The sequence below is a fragment of the Lynx canadensis genome, chromosome D2, assembly GCF_007474595.2.
Source record: "Lynx canadensis isolate LIC74 chromosome D2, mLynCan4.pri.v2, whole genome shotgun sequence".
NCBI lineage: Eukaryota > Metazoa > Chordata > Mammalia > Carnivora > Felidae > Lynx > Lynx canadensis.
In genome coordinates, this window is record NC_044313.2 from 60,463,454 (window position 1) to 60,479,405 (window position 15,952).

The window sequence follows — 15,952 nt, forward strand, 5'->3', positions numbered from 1 at the left end:
ATTTGATACTACATGTATATTAAATTGTCTGCAGTTGAACATTGTGATTCTATTAGCTGTCAATTCCACAGAAATAGTCAAATTTGTTTTACAGTGATGAATAACCATAGTTATTCTTTTAAAGAGTTGCATATCTTCAGAATTTTTTCCTATGGCTATTTCTGAATCTCTCTATTCAACCCAACCAGTAATAAATTGACATTTTTGCTAATGAAGTGATAGTTTGGTACATTTGACACACCTTGTTCATAGATGAAGCATTCATATTTCTCCCTTATGAAATAAGAATCTTTTTTTTAAAAGTTTATATACTTCTATTGATAGGGGGAAGGAGAGGAAGAGAGAGAGGGAGAAAGCGAATCCCAAGCAGGCTCTGCACTGTCAATGCAGAGCCTGACATGGGGCACAAACTCACGAACCATGAGATCATGACCTGAACAGAGATCACAAGTTGGATGCTCAACTGACTGAGCCACCAGGAGTCCGCCCAATAATAATCTTTAAGTTAAATTTATTTAAATCCAACAATATTTCATATTTCATGCATGAGCCTCTCAGAGGTCCTCATATAAGATGGAATGGTAATGACAGCTGTGCTTCTATGAATGTTCTGGCTCAAGAAAAAAAATGTCTTTAGGAAACCTATCATCAAAGATTCAAGACCATCAAAGTTAGGATTTACCAAGTCATGCTCTTACTTTTACTATGCTGTCTTATGTACGCTTTTGGTCTCATGCAAGTAAAAAAAAATACTGTCCATAAACAGTATAATTTCTGTATCTTGCCTGTTCAAAAATAAAAGAAGTCAACTATATATTCAATTCTTTTTTATCTTTTTTGCTTCAGGCTTTGTAAAGATGTTGCTCATTGACATAACATTATCTTAACCCTCACCATTTTTAATTTTAAAATTACCTCATGTCTGACATGAGTCTGACATATACATTGTAAACCAACAGTGAATCTGACAATATTAGTACTGGAGAATACATGTTTAAATACTTGAGTTTATAATTTATGATAAGGATAAGCTTCCAAATTTAAACATCACCTGCATATGATTTATTAGCTTTGTGTTTAAGTGTAACAAAGAGAACAGTAATAGAAAAAGCCATAACTAGTCACTAGTAATAATTAAGCAATAGTTACTTTTCATCTATAAAGTATATTACTATAGACTATTACTCTCAATGAACATGAAATGACTTTGAGTGATCAAAGTCTGGGCGTACTAAATAATAGTCACATTTTGTTATGTATTATTTCACAAAGGAAAGTGTGCAAATACGGAGAGGTTGGCAAAAAAGGAGAAATATGAATTTCTACAACACTTGATTTCATAATTGTTGGGAAATAATTCTGTGGGGGAGAAATCACCCTCAAAGTTACATTCTCAATATTTACTTACAGACAAAAGGAAGATGAGACAGACACAAAACAATATCAATGTGATCTGAGACAGTCTCCTTTGAGATTTCCATTGTTCATACAATTTTGCCTATGGCAATGACACAATTTATTTGATATACAGCATTAATATGCATGAATAAATAGACTTGATATGAGTATCAGAATAAGCAAGGCTACTGTGATAACATCCAAATATAATCCTTAGGCAAACATAAGATAGTGTAAAGCAAACCATTGAAAAGTAGATTCATTAAGAACTAGCATCATATTTATGTAATTGTTTTCCTTAAATCTACAAGGAAGTTCAACTTTTGTTCACTCAAAGATAAAAAGAAAATTCTGACAAAATCTAAGCTTTGGAAGTCAAAATATGCTTCTTTTGGATAAAATCCTATTTCAGAATTTGAACTAACAACATACTTTTTTACTTTATCTGGTTCTACTTAACTGTCAATTATTAATTAGGAATTATCTTGACTCACACCAATTATCTTTGAATGACATTAATTATTTCTCAGGTTTCAACAGAGTTTTGCCACTCTTTATCTGATGAATTAGCACAATACATATTAATTTTTAAAATAGCATATGATTATTTTCTACTGCTTTCCCTTCACAATGTAAATGTAAATCTTCTTAACTTTTCTCAATTATCAACACAGAAAGCTAATTAAAGTAACAGTAAATGAGAGAGGAAAATAACAAACAAAAAAGAAGTAAGAAACAAAAAAAATAAATAGAAGAAAAGAAATTTTCATTGTGTGTTAAGGCATATTGAAGCTGACCTAAATCTTGTAAGAATAAAGATAGTGCAATGTATTACCTAATGAAGACTTTCATTTATTTGTTTTGGTCATATATACCACTTTATTAATTATGCAATTGAGTTCTGTGCATAAAGCTAGCGTCAGTGTTCCTGTAATTTTCAGGGAAGGAAAACTCTGACAAATTGTGCGGCAAAGTAACAAGGGAGATGGACGGATTACTACAGAAGCAAAATTACTTTAGACCCAGGGTTTTGATCCTTGGGTTTGCCATTCCAGAAAATGGATTTGATATCTCTGGAGCAAGCTTATACCAGCCCCAAATCATGAGATTCACAAGAGACTGACATATAAAGTACAAGTTCCATTTGTTGGTTACAAGGAGAAAAGTAATTCTGACAAACAGGTTGGGATCCTCATGACGGCAGGACTGATGCCTCCCCATAGTCACATCTACCTAGGAAGAAAACAGATAAGGTTGCTTCCAGAACATGAAATCAGAGAGGGAAGATGAGTAGGTTACAATTCATAGAATCATTGATCCGTAATAGTCAATTCAGTCATTTTTTTGCCCAAGAGTACCCCTGCTTATGAACTAAATTATGATTTTTTTTGCATTTAGATAAAAAGCATATCTCAAAAAAGTTCCAAAGTAATATCATGCAGAACATGTTAGAATAGATTTAAAAATTGTACAATATCCATCCAATGAAATATTTATGGCATTGAGAACGATCGAGTAGATATGTGTAAAATAACAGATAAATGTCAAAAAAAAATCCAACGTTGGGCTGCTGGGTGGCTCAGTCAGTTACACAGCCGACTCTTGATTTTGGCTCAGGTCATAATCTTGTGGTTCATGAGATTGAGCCCTGCCCTGTGAGCATGGAGCCTGCTTGGAATCTCTCTCTCCCTCTCTCTCTGCCCCTCCCCCTCTCACATGCTCGCTTTCTCTAAAAATAAATTAAAAAATAAAACTTGAAAATAATTTTCAGTGTTGAGTGAAAAAAGCAAAAAGTAATAATCCATTTAGTATAACATTACTGATACAAAATTCAACACATACAAAATGTAACAGTATTATATTTAAAAACACTCATTTATAGTAATAACTATTTTTAATACTTTTATCATTTATATTCATTTATTTTTTGAGAGATACAAAGACAGCATGAGCAGGGGAGGGGCAGAGAGAGCGAGACAGAGGGAGAGTGAACCCCAAGCAGGTCGATGTGGGGCTGAACTCACAAAACCATGAGATCATGACCTGAGCTGAAACCAAAAGTTGACACTTGAACTGACTGAGCCACCCAGGGGCCCCAGTAATACTATTTTTAAAAGCAGAAGACTCATAAGCGCAAAATTTAGAAATGCACTTGATATTAGAGGAAAGACAGTAGGATTCAAAGGGCACTTGAGTATTGAAAGCTACTTTTTCAGCTCATTTGATTTTCAGATGTGTTAGTTTTATATGTAGATATTTGTTGGTTATTAATATATCCACATATGAAACCATATATTATATCATATATCCAAGATGATTCTTGGTTGAGATTACATAGGTAGATAAATTCAAAAGGTGGCAAGTACAACTACAGTTCAGTTGACATTCTGGCCACTTGTATTACAATCAGGCTAGTTTTATTCAATGCCATAAACCACAAATCGGAAAAACAATAGCTTTCATCTTTGATTTTATTTTCTTCAGTAGTTTCATTTCAAACGGAGACTGATGAATTTCCTTTTCATTCTCAATAATTTTTCTTGCCTTTTACTTGTTTCCCATCTCCCAGAATGGAACCCTACTTTGTAAAAATTCAGAAACAAAATTTATCAAGCATTAGCTTTTTTTTTTTTTTTTTTTAACATTGGGATGAACATTTTAATCTGACAGTAGCACATGATACCATACAGGCAGTACTTCTAGCTCCAAAAGTCCCCTTCCAGTTTATAAGGAAGTTATCAAAAATAACCAGATTTGCTAGAGCCTGGTCCCCTGCCCCTGGAAGGGACAGGGAACGGAATGGGCAAAGCACTGAGGTCTGCTTTCTTGCCTCTCATAGATCCAGTTCTGAGCTCAGCTTTTGTAATCTACCAGCTCCTCAGGCTGAAACCGCAAGCCAATCTCCTTCTCTGTAATCTCCATGGAATTGCTGCATGGATAAGCTTCTCCTGCCAGCTTGGATGCACAAGTTTCAACAGATGATGCTAGGTATGGAGCCCACAGGATTGGTCTCCCTGAGCATCACTCAGCCTGTCTCTGCCACATCCAGCCCCTCTAAGATCATGGCAACCACAGGTCCTGATCGCATGGACTTCACCAGGCCAGCAAAGAATGGTCAGTTCTTTAGGTCAATGCAGTGTTCCTTAAAAAGCCTGAATTAATCTCATAGCAATGAAATGGAATCCTTTTTGCTGAAAACGCTTGATCTCCCTAACAAGGCTGTGCTGGACCCCATTGGGCTTGATGGCAATGAAGGTGTGTTCGCTGTTGGCCGTGACCCCTCTAGCTGCTCCGGCTGCAACCAATGGCAACACTTAATGTTAGCTTTTGATGTCACATATCATTTTCATGTCCTCTACTGGACCATCAAAATAACTGAAAAATCGCAGGCTCTAAAGTGGCCACGTAATTAAGACCAAATATCACGGCTTTGATCTGCCTGGCCTCATGAATTCAGAACCGATGTGGACTTGGGTGCCTAGCCCATATCCACATGGGTAATGACGATAAAATGCCCTTTTTGTAATCTACTCCTACCATGAAGTACATATGAACCCCGAGGAAAGGAGATATTGTGAGAGTGGATCCTTGGATACACACAAAAAATACCTCAACTAACTTAGATTAAATTACTTTCTTCTGGTGGAATAACAGCCTGAATTACAAATGAATTTTAGTTAATCAAAATGAAAAAAAAAAAAAAAAGAGAGAGAATGTCTCTTAAAAGCTGAAGTTTTTCTGGGTTCCTGGATGGCTCAGTCGATTAAATGTCGGACTTTGGCACAGGTCATGATCTCACAGACTCTGAGTTCCAGCCCTGCTTCGGGCTCTGGCTGACAGTTCAGGGCCTGGAGCCTGCTTTGGATTGTCTCCCGCTGTCTCTGCCACTCCCCTACTCATGCTTGCTCACCCTCTCTCAAAAATAAATAAACATTAAACAACTTTTTTTTTTTAAAGAACTGAGGTTTTGCTTAGGAAAATTTATGCCCAATAAAGATACTTGAGGCATAGAAAATTTGTTTGTTACGCTTTTCATCCATAAACAAAGCCTGATAATAATTTCCTTTTCCATTTGTTTTGAAGATTAATAAGAAAAACAAAATTCTAACTGTTTGGGCTAGCTAGTGACTTCTGCTTAATCCACACAGAGCCATTCACAGATAGAATATGACTATCGGATGTGTTTGCATTATAGGTTTTGCCATAACAAAATTGAGGGTGAGACCTGTGTGATATAGCTAATATCTCCAAAATTCTTGGGCTAAGGCATATTTCTGAGCTTCTCCTGTCCCTGATTATCAACTGGGCTTATAGTCACTCCCAAATTCCATAGCATTTTTGTGATCAGTTTTTGACCCAGGGACTTTAGTTATTATCTGTTTACAAATTTGTTTCACATTTAGTTCATGGAATACTGGAAAACAACAGTAGTATGATTTTAAATTAATGCCAACATCAGTTTAAGATCTATAAATTTTGTGAAGTATTTTCTGATTAAAATGTACTGAAAGAGCTAGCTGGTTTATTCTCCTCCAAAGTACTCTTGCCATAAGCACAGACACACTGAAAACTATGAAATTTCAACTGTATTTTGTATGGAAAGACATATACTTAGTTTGTCACTAGAATACAAAGAAGGCCAGAGTGACTATAGCAAAATGAGAGAAAGGAGAATTAGGTCCAAAAATGGGGCCAAAGTGGAGTGGTCATATCCCATGAAGATGTGTAACCTACGCATAGTTTAAATTGTAAAATGAGGTAAAACATGCTAGAATATTTACACTGAGAAATGTGATCAACTTATTCAAGGATCACCCTGGCTGCTAGGTGAAGAATTGAAAATGGAGTGCAGTGCAAATTGATGATGCTACTAAATTTATAATGCTGAATATTCTAGAAATATAGAATCTTCTACCAAAAGAATTATGATTTGGTCTACCAATATGTTAAAAAACAATATAGTATTGATACAAAAATTGATAGATGAGTTGACGATTTAAAGGTCCTTGGGGCAAAAGTTGACAGAGAAAACAGTGGAAAAGAATGACAGCTCAGAAATTGACCAATGTGTACATAATATATATATATATATATATATATATATATATATATTTATATGCATAAGTTTTAAAATACCCAAATTAATTAAATTCAGTAATAGTCAAACATTGCTGAAAATTTGGGCCACCTGCATGGCTCAGTCTGTTGACCATCCGGATCTTAATTTTGGCTCAGGTCATGATCCCAGGGCCATGGGATTAAACCCAAGTCAGGCTCCATGCTGAGCGGGGAGCCTTCTTAAGATTCTCTTCCTCTCCCTCTCTCTCTCTCCCTCTGTACTTCTCTGTGGCTCATACTTTCTCTCTCTCTAAAATAAAATTTAAAAAAAGCACAAAACATTGTCAAAAAATTAAGAAATAATATAAAAAATGTCATTCACATCTTATATCTGAACTTATAGTTTAAAAAGTATAAAGAAAAAGATGTGTCTATATATGGAATTTTGTGAAGGAAAGTATTTCCTAAACATATTAAAATTCTTTTAAAGCGACATAGATTTTCAAAGATTATAAAAACACAAAGTCAAAAGTAAAATTAAATGATATATGTACAATAGCAAAACAGTTAGACAACCATGAAAAAGAATTAGTATCTTTTTTAAGGAAAATTGTCTTATCAAACACCAATGCAAATGGTAATACATCTACAGAAAAGAAGTCCAAGATCATCAAAAGAAAGGAAGATCAGTAAGAATATAAAAATTCCAAATCGTTGTTTATTAAATGTATGCAGATGAAATGAAAACAAATACTATGTGATCATGAGGTGTCAAATTTTCTCTTTTCTAAATATTTTTAAGGCAGAGAGAAAGTCCGCACGTGTGTACACACGCGCGCGCGCACTGGGGAGGGCTGGGGGGAGGGGACAGAGGATCTGAAGCAGGCTCTGTGCTAACAGCAGAGAGCCAGACGCAAGGCTGAACTCAGAAACAGTGACATCATGACCTGAGCCTAAGTTGGGCACTCAACCAACTGAGCCACCCAGAGGCTCCTCAAATTTTCGAAATGCTTGTTCTCTCATAAACTGCTAGTGAGAATACTGACTGATAAAAGATTCTTTAGAGAACAATTAGAATTTTAAAATTATGTATTTTTTACTGTAATTACGTTTCTACAAATTATGCTGTAAAAATAGAGGATATGTTTAAGGATGTCCCCCAAACAATATTATATTGAGGCATTGGAAATAAACAAGTTATTTAAATAAAGTATGGCAGGACAGGATTAAATAATGTGTAACCAATATTATGGATATTTTCAAAAGCTATTCATGATGCACACTACTTTCTTGAATGCAATGTTACCTAAAATTCAGGATGTAAAATGATTGCAACCACATTAAAATCATGCATGTGCTTAGATGTGGCAATGAGGGCAGAATGTCTATAACCATGGCATTAAAGGCATTTGCTCTGCCCTCAAATTAGGAAGGTCTGGATCAGGGTTCTGAAACCTGCCAGCTGTGTTACCTTAAGTAATTCACTCTCTGTGACCTTGGCAATATTAATATGTGCCTAAGCTTGGCTTTACAGAAAATGGAATAATAGTAATATATGGCACTTTGTGAAAATTTATTTCATGATATCATGAAAAGAGAGGAAAAGAGAGCCAATAGCAGTGTTTTACATTTTATATATGATTTCCATTTTGTACGTAAGAAACATTTCTGTTTCCACCAAAAAATTTAAAAAATTTGAATATTTACTGTATTTTGGAAGCCTTTTTCTACCCCTTTCATCATATCCCTTACAGTTGCTCCCTACAAGCAGCTGTTCTCCTTAAATTCATGTCGAGCATTCTTTTGAGCTGTATTAACTGCTTTTGAACTTTATGCATTTGTGAAAATACCATAAAGTTTCAAACATAATTTGCTTCCTTTTCTTAATATCACATTTTTAGGATTCATCATGGTTGACACGCATGGCTTGTTGATTTATTTTCACTGTGCATACTATTCATTGAATGAATGTATGATTATTCATATAATCATTCTGTTATTGATGACATTAGGCTGTTTCCACTTTTTTTAGATATTACAACAAACATTCTTATATATGTCTTCTATGCACCCATGCCAGATTATCTATAGATATCTATAGAATTGAAATTGTTGGGTTGTACACACACACACACACCTTAAAGGAGAGGCGTACAAAACAACATGAGGCTCCTTACACTATTCAAAACAGAGATAGTTTTGTAGAGAGGGAGCTTTGTCTGTAATGCCGAGAACTTAAAATTAACACATCCCCACTAGAAAATGGTATGTTCTAACAATGCTTTTGTAGAACCCAAATGTTCTATCTGGCTGACACATTTCGCATTTGAGGTTACTGATGTGATAGTATCTCCTCTCGTGGGTACTATTTTCCCCGCCCATATCCATGCTTTAGGCATGAAGTGAAAGAAACAGTGATTTCTCAAATAGCAAATGTTTCAGGCAAGCCATTTTCTTTGTTTAAGCGTAACATCATCAATTCATTATCAGCATTATTGTTGACGATATATACTCTATTAGTTTATAAAACCTAACCAGGTATCAATAGCTCAACCACCATCAGCATTTCCTTGACTGCTTTATGGTATGGATTGAGTGGGCTGTGTATTAATTCCAGTTTTGTTTTAATGATACAGAGAGACGTGCTCAGGCTTTTAAATTACTGCAGCAATGCAGCTGGAAAAATTAAAGCAATTTCACCTCGAACTGAGCTAAACAAATCATTTTCACCCCCTCTTTTCAGCTTTCATTCCTTCAAAAAGGTATAGGACAGCAGCCTTTCTTTACAGCATATTACAACATTAATTATTCTCTGGATAAAAATAAGGAATAAAGAATACAGTGGGTGAGGTATTTTTAACTGGATTTGAACATGGATAATTAACAGGCAAGAAACGATGTTTCTGCTCGTAACTAATTTTTTATTATAATTTCTTTTGTTGGAAAATGTGCAAAACTTTGGTTTCTCTCAATCTCTGAATGGCTCCCATCTATTCTAAAGCTGAGAGAAAAATCTGTGAAATGTTTAGAAAAACTTCCTTTTCTGCATCGATTGACAGGATCATATGGTTCTTCTCTTTTTTTTTTGTTAATGTGATGTATCACGTTGATTGATTTGCGAATGTTGAACCAGCCCTGCATCCCAGGAATGAATCCCACTTGATCATGGTGAATAATTCTTTTTATATGCTGTTGAATTCGATTTGCTAGTATCTTATTGAGAATTTTTGCATCCATATTCATCAGGGATATTGGCCTGTAGTTCTCTTTTTTTACTGGGTCTCTGTCTGGTTTAGGAATCAAAGTAATACTGGCTTCATAGAATGAGTCTGGAAGTTTTCCTTCCCTTTCTATTTCTTGGAATAGCTTGAGAAGGATAGGTATTATCTCTGCTTTAAACGTCTGGTAGAACTCCCCTGGGAAGCCATCTGGTCCTGGACTCTTATTTGTTGGGAGATTTTTGATAACCGATTCAATTACTTCGCTGGTTATGGGTCTGTTCAAGCTTTCTATTTCCTCCTGATTGAGTTTTGGAAGAGTGTGGGTGTTCAGGAATGTGTCCATTTCTTCCAGGTTGTCCAATTTGTTGGCATATAATTTTTCATAGTATTCCCTGATAATTGTTTGTATCTCTGAGGGATTGGTTGTAATCATTCCATTTTCATTCATGATTTTATCTATTTGGGTCATCTCCCTTTTCTTTTTGAGAAGCCTGGCTAGAGGTTTGTCAATTTTGTTTATTTTTTCAAAAAACCAACTCTTGGTTTCGTTGATCTGCTCTACAGTTTTTTTAGATTCTATATTGTTTATTTCTGCTCTGATCTTTATTATTTCTCTTCTTCTGCTGGGTTTGGGGTGTCTTTGCTGTTCTGCTTCTATTTCCTTTAGGTGTGCTGTTAGATTTTGTATTTGGGATTTTTCTTGTTTCTTGAGATAGGCCTGGATTGCAATGTATTTTCCTCTCAGGACTGCCTTCGCTGCGTCCCAAAGCGTTTGGATTGTTGTATTTTCATTTTCGTTTGTTTCCATATATTTTTTGATTTCTTCTCTAATTGTACCCCAATGTTCATAGCAGCACTCTCAACAATAGCCAAATTATGGAAAGAGCCTAAATGTCCATCAACTGATGAATGGATAAAGAAATTGTGGTTTATATACACAATGGAATACTACGTGGCAATGAGAAAAAATGAAATATGGCCTTTTGTAGCAACGTGGATGGAACTGGAGAGTGTGATGCTAAGTGAAATAAGCCATACAGAGAAAGACAGATACCATATGGTTTCACTCTTATGTGGATCCTGAGAAACTTAACAGGAACACATGGGGGAGGGGAAGGAAAAAAAAAAAAAGAGGTTAGAGTGGGAGAGAGCCAAAGCATAAGAGACTGTTAAAAACTGAGAACAAACTGAGGGTTGATGGGGGGTGGGAGGGAGGGGAGGGTGGGTGATGGGTATTGAGTAGGGCACCTTTTGGGATGAGCACTGGGTGTTGAATGGAAACCAATTTGTCAATAAATTTCATATATAAAAAAAATAAGTAAACATTAAACAAAAAAAATAAAAAAAAAAAAAAGAAAAACTTCCTAAATATTAGTATTGGACACTAATGTGTTCATTGTGAAAAGAAGGGGGGGAATCACATAAAAGCGATTCCAACTAAAAATAGCTATGCTATGTTGGTTTAGCTGAATTATAGCCAGGAGAAAATTTTAACAGGAGAAGGGATGAGAACAATAGTCATCATTCCAGACTCTAAAAAAAGGACAGAGTAGTACCCTGGTATAAGCTGTAAAAATTTGTATGATTTTTACAAATCTTTTTTTTTTTTCAAATGGATACTGCTGAAATAAGTCTAGGTTTGCCTTGAACATGCAGGGGCACACACTCTGAAGTCTTTCCCTTATTTACCAGGGTGACCATGAGTCACCATCACTTGGACTGTCTGAGACCGTCCTAAGGGACAACCTTGGTGAGGATGGAGAAGGGATAGTTGAGGACAATTGACCTAACTAAATAAGGTAACTAAAACAAGGCAATGCACTTTTCTATATTAGACATCAACCTGTCTGAATGTATGAGAAGATCTAAGTAATGATCGTATCTAAATTGATTTTAATTTTTCTCATGTAACAAGAACTGAAAAGTATTTCATCTGGGGCCAATATGGTGGTTTGAGAATGTGGTCAGTGACACAGTACTGTCAAAACTTCCACTCAGTCATCTTGGGATGGTGGTTTATATCCTCCATCTTGTCACCTCATGGTTACATAACAGCTGCTTTACCACCACCATCTTCATTTTAGGAATAAGTGAAAGGGCATGCCAGTGAGAGGCCCTTCTCTTACAAAGGACTTTCCTAGGAGGCTCTTCCAATGACTTCTACTCTCATCTTATTTTTCACAAGATTATATTACAACAGACATCTTTGTTTCCACCTTTTGAAAGAACTATTACAATTGTGAGATAAGATGTACTGAATCATGTTGGTAAACAGATCTTTTTTCACGAATTAAAAAAAAATTATAACCAAACTCCTACGTGCAGAGGGCACAATATAGTTGCCAACCTGGGGGTGGAGGAAAGGGGGAGATGCTGGTCAAAGGGTAAAACATTTAGTTATAAGGTGAATAACTTTCAGGGATCTAATATAAAGTCAGATGACTATACTTAACCATACTGTATCGTACACTCGCAAGTTGCTACGAGAGTAAATCTTAAATATATCATCATTAGAAAAAAGGTTATTGTGTGAGTTGATGCAAGGTGTTAGCTAATGCTATAGTTGTAATCATTTCACAACATTTAAGTGCATCAATTCAGCACATTTTGTACACTTTAAATTTATGCAATATTATATATCTCATAAACACTGAAAAAAAGGAAACTACTCAAAAACTGAGAGGGGCACGTGGGTGGCTCAGTCAGTTAAGCATCTGACACTTGATTCCCACTAAGGTCATGAAAGATCTCATGGTCCTGAGATTGAGGCTGGCATTGGACTCTGTGTTGGGTGTGGAGCCTGATTGAGATTCTCTCTCTTCTCCTTCTGCCCCTCGCCCCTCTCAAGCGAGGGAGGGAGAGAGAGAGAGAGAGAGAGCAAAGTTATTATTAATTTTATTTGTCCACCTGGTAGATGTTTTTTGGATGACATTAATGTTTAATTTGGTGAACTCTGAGTACAGCAGATTGTTCTCCATAGTGTGGATGGGCCTCATCCAATCAGTTGAAGTCTTGCATGTAACAAAAAGGCCAGCCTCCCAATTCTCCAGAAAACAGCTGGTTGGCTTCATCAGTTCTCCTAGATCTCCAGTCTGCTCACTCACACTGTGTATTTTGTACTCATTAACTAGTGTAATCACATGATCCAATTACTTACAATAAATCTCCTATTTAGGCACGTATTGTATTGTTTCTGTTTCTCTGGAGAACTGGAATAATATGAGAGTCATATGAATGGAGTCAATGAATGGGGCTCCACATGCATGGAGCTTTATGTCTTCTCCAAGCTCTTCCATTCCTATGATGATATTTTTTCTTGCCCTTGATCGGTATTTTACATTCTTCTTCATACAGATTTTCTGCTTTTCTTCTTAAATTTATTCTTAAGTACTTGAAACTGTCTTGTTTTCCATCCATTGTAACTCCTGATTATTATTTACAATCATGCAGGCTCTTTTTTTCTGCATATTAATTTTATACCTAGCCACTTCACAAAATTATCTCACTTTTTGTACTAATTTTACATGTAATTATTTTTAGAATTTCAAGCGTACAAAAATATTGAAAACTAATGATAATTTTATGCCAACTTTTTAAAATGTTTACCCATTATGTTGTCTCATTCTTAATTGCTTGACTAGTACCTGAGGTATAATAGCATCCTTGTCCTTGACATTAAAAGAAATAGTTCTCAAATGTGATATAATATTTTAAAATAACAAGTAAAATAGTAAGCTTTTGCAGGTTGAAGCCACCTTTTGTCTTCATATTTCTAGCCTACCAAAATCACCACTATGACTACAAATATAATGGTATACAATAGGTATAAACATATAACTTTTAGTGAAATAAATGACAAAAACCATGAGGTCCATTTAGCAACCCCTTTCTACCATCACACTTTATAATCGCATCAATATCCTCAAGACATCTGACTGCCAGTTACCTTGTTTCAAAGTGGGCAGAATTTCCTCTCTTGCTCATTTAGTGTTACAGTTTTGCAGAGGAGATCTCAAAGATCACATCTTGTGCTCTCAAGGTCAGAGAGTATTTCCGTTAAATAGTTCTTTCTGTGATCACGTTATTACTTACACATGTGCCAGGTGAATGGTGGAGGTTTAGACCTCTCAATACACCGCCACTATTCTCTGCATCACGAATTCCATCCTCTTCAACAACCAGCCACCTGAAGTGGCCTTATTGGCATATCTACTTCTTTCTCCCCGAAGAACATGTTCTTTTAGCAGCGGCTCCAAACCCTCCATTGCAAGGAAATTGGATGTACTACTGTTCTATTTTTCATAGTTCTATGCACAATTATTGTGTCCCTCTGAAATTCATATATTGAAGCACTAATCTCCAAGGTGGTGATATAGGATGTGGAACCTTTGGGAAGTAATTAAGTTTTTATGCCATCACTAGGGTGGAGCCTTTAGAAAAAGAGAAGAAAATACCAGGATTTCCTTTCTCCAGCACGTGAGGCTATAGAAGAAGGTGACCATCAGCATCCACAATCTGGAAAGAGGGCCTTCACCATGAATCAAATCTACTGGCACCTGGATGTCGAACTTCCTAGCCTCTGGAAGTGTGAGAAAAAATCGTGTATTGTTGAAGCCAGCCAGTCTATGGTATTTTGGTAACAGCAACCCAAACTGACAGACGCATATGTTCTCAGATTTTTCTGAAACCAGAGGTGAAGTTAAGCTAGGAAATCTTGCCAAAATACATACAGCATTCCATTTATTATATTTTTGTTACACAGATGGCACACAGAGGCTCAGGGATTAAGTAAACTCTGAAAAATCAATCACATAGCTGGTAAGTGTTAGAGCCGTGATTCATACCCAGAACTGTCTGAAGCCAAAGCACTTGTTCTTTCTAGTATACTACATTCTTTGTAAAAACTGGAATATAGCTGGGGCACCAGGGTGGCCTAGTTGGTTAAGCGATTGACTCTTGATTTTGGTTCAGGTCACGAACGCATGGTTTCATGGGTTCGAGCCCTGCCATTGGGCTCTGAACGCTGACCACGCACAGAACCTGTTTGGGATTTTCTCTCTCCCTCTCTCTCTCTGCCTCTCCTCCACTTGCGCTCTTTCTCTCAAAAAATAACAAACTGGAATAGAGCCAAAAATATAAATAATGTTGCCATTAAATTGTATAAAATCAATAACAATGAATCAAATTACATGTCATCATAGAAAACTAGCACATTGGAGCTACACGCCTATCTACGGAGTTTGGCACTAGGGTGGACAGACTATCTTATCTTAAAGGGAGAGAATACTGTAAGAAATATTTTGAGAGATTTCAAATACATAAAAATAGAGAAAGAATGCAATAGAGCCTTTCTTCTCCGTGGACACGTCATCCAGTTTCAACAACTACTATCCCATGGCCATCCCATACCATCTTCTCCCTGGCAAGGTATTATGTTCCAGTAGATCCTAGGCTTCCATTCCATTTCACCTGCGAATAGTTCAGTAGTATCAATAAAAGATTAGACTTTAACAACAACATAAAAATGATACCATAACCATATCCTTAAAAACACACTAAACAATTATCACTAACAGTCAGTGACGATTCAAGTTTCCCCGGAAATCTCAAAAATGGATTCTTTGAATCAGGATCTAATCAAGATTTTCTCACTTTAAATATTTTTTAATCTCATTTTTACTCCCTACCTTTTTGTTTTCCCTGTACTTTTTTGTTGTTGTTGTCATTAAGAAACCATGTTGTCATTACATTATTTTGCTGGGGTTTACAAAACTGTGAGATATTAATTCAACTATTTTTCTTAATTTATTATATGAATATTTTTTGTAAAAAAAAAAACCAACAAAAAACATCTCTCTTAACTATTTGAATACCCTGAGGTCAGAGGTCATACAACACAGGGTAAAAATTCAACTTTTCCTCCCATAAGTACTATTTTTTAGGAAAGTAGCCAATGAGGTGTTCTTTTTGTTTGTTTTTGTTTTTTGTTTTTTGTTTTGGTCTGCAAACTATTATAAATACTTAGATGTATTTGATACAATTCACTTTAAGACTATTACTTTCACTGCTTCCTAAGTAGTCCTATTTTTGGCCAATAGTAGTCTCTTTACCTTTGTTCCTGGACCCTCAGTCGATTTTCATAACTACTTTGCATTCTGATCCACCATGTTATGGGGATCAGGCTTATCTTGCGTGCTTCCCCCATTCTTGGAATCAGCCATTTTTTTCATACATCTTTGTATTTTTTATTGGGAAGTAGTTTTTCAGATACCGTA

General features: G+C 35.8%; 1 pseudogene; it reads right to left on the reverse strand.

Annotated features, from left to right (window-relative positions):
• Positions 1-4,155: 4,155 nt before the first annotated feature.
• The window catches only part of LOC115526929, a 29,996-nt pseudogene continuing 18,199 nt past the window's right edge, over positions 4,156-15,952 (reverse strand).